Consider the following 2,451-nt stretch of genomic DNA (forward strand, 5'->3'; position numbering starts at 1 on the left):
TCTGAAAGTATAACTGTGGATACGATTTAGTGATACAAACCTCACAGTCTTTGTCCTTCTTCTTAAAAATTCCACCTCCTTCCTCTCAAAAAATAGCGAAATGAAATGGCCAGGGCCATTGTGCTCACCTCATGTGGAGGAAAGATGGATAAAGAGCATGGTATTGTGTCATGTAGTGTTAGGTTTGATGTAGGTCCAAGCAATTACAATTTCCCCAAAATGGCCAATTTACAGTACATTCGACCTCTGTGACCTTGAAAAGTAGGTCAAATCAAAGAAGACCCGGGTGACACATTGAATGGTTGTTAGAATTAGATGTACCTATGATATAAAATTGGTGCCAATCGGGCAAGTCATTATTAGGAATAATGGCATTTTGAAGAATTTAGGATTTGGCCCCCTCCCTGGAGGCCAAACGGCAAATCAGATCGCACCAAACTTCGGTACCTGAGATCACCTGACCAAGGGGTACATGTGTACTTAATTTGTGATCAATAGTCATTGCAGTTAAGAAACGTGCCATAGTTACGGCCTGACGGCGAATTTAGGCCATTTGACCTCTGTGACCTTGACAAGAAGGTCAAATTAAAAACCTGTGTGACATATACTGTATGGTGGTTAGATGTACCCATGATATCAAATTGGTGGCAATCGGGCAAGAAGTTAAGGAATTATCACATTTTTAAGGTTTTTGGATTTTGCCCCCTGGTGGTCAAGTGGTGAATCATATTGGACCAAACTTCGGTCCCTGAGATCACCTGACTAAGGGGTAAATGTGTATCAAATTTGGTATCAATAGTCATTGCAGTTTAGAAACGTGCCATCGTTACATCCTAACGGCCAATTTACACCATTTGACCTCTGTGACCTTGAAAAGGAGGTCAAATCAAAAACCCGGAGGATATATGATGCACCTTTGCTAGAAGTAACTACCATATTTTTTTCAAAATTTCCCGACCACTATTAAGGGAGATATTGCATATTTTCACTTTTAACGTTTGGCCCCCTGGTGGCCAAACCATGAAACGAATCGGACCGAAACTTGGTCTCCAAGGTGTCATTACATAAGGGTACATGTGTACCAAGTTTCAACTCAATAGCTCTAACAGTTACGAAACGTGCCCTGCTAACGGACGACGGACGACGACGACGACGACGACGACGACGACGACGACGACGACGACGACGACGACGACGACGACGACGACGACGACGACGACGACGGACGACGGACGCCACGGTATGGGATAAGCTCACCTCTGCTAAGAGGTGAGCTAAAAATATAGCAGCATCATCTCTCTTCCATTCCACCTCTCGAAAATGACAGGAAGTGAGATCTCTCTGTGTACCTCCTTCCTCTCGAAAAAAAGAACAGCTTGGATGGTGGTTACCGAGTGATTGAGGACTTGAAGTCTCCAGCAAGTAGCAGATGCATTTGGTCAGCGTTTTCCAGACCGTGCCATTATCGCCAAGGCAACTATTTGGAAAATCATCCGAAAGTACCAAAGGGAGGAGACAAGCTTGAATCTCAACAAGGGTAGCTCAGGCTAAAGAAGAACGACAAGATACAATGCGAACATCAGCACTGTCCGTGAGTTGCTACAAAGAGACCCGCATGTCTCTGCCTGGGGAAATGGGCTAGGAATTTTGGGAGCAGATGCATTTGGTCAGCGTTTTCCTGACTGTACCATTACCGCCAAGGCAACTATTTGGAAAAACATCCGAAAGTACCAAAGGGAGGGGACAAGCTTGAATCTCAACAAGGGTCGCTCAGGCTAACAAAGAACAACAAGATACAATGCGAACATCAGCACTGTCCGTGAGTTGCTACAAAGAGACCCGCATGTCTCTGCCAGGGGAAATGGGCTAGGAATTTTGCCATACTCTTTCAACAAGAATGTTCGATTGGACATCCAATGCAACCCTTACAAGATGCACGCACGACACGAACATCTTGATTCAGATCTACCAATACGACTGAGGATTTGCCAGTGGTTTCCAACCGGCATCCCAGATCTTCGAGTACCTTGTGATTGGGATTGAAGCATGTTTGTCATGAATGGCCAAGTCAATAACCAGAATGTCAGCGAATACGCTCCGATGCATGGACCACCCAACTTTAATTTGGATGTGAAAATGTGCCGAGAGAAGATTTCTCTTTGGATGGGCCTGTGTGGAGATGGTATCGTCATTGGACCCTGTTTCTTTGAATACGCTCCGATGTTGTCAAATTGTCAGAGTTACGCTGCGGTGAATCTGATGCAAGACCAGGTCGGACATGATTGATTGAAATGCTTTGTGCTCAGTCAATAGTGACATTGAATTGAATTTCTTGGTGTCATATATGAAAGAAAACATCTTTGGCATTAAATGGTGGTTGCCAACTTGCCAAAAGTCTCTAATGACGTGAATGCGTCAATGGAAGATGTAAGTTGTGAGGTAACGACGTTA

This window comes from Lineus longissimus, chromosome 13, assembly GCF_910592395.1.
Source record: "Lineus longissimus chromosome 13, tnLinLong1.2, whole genome shotgun sequence".
Classification (NCBI taxonomy): domain Eukaryota; kingdom Metazoa; phylum Nemertea; class Pilidiophora; order Heteronemertea; family Lineidae; genus Lineus; species Lineus longissimus.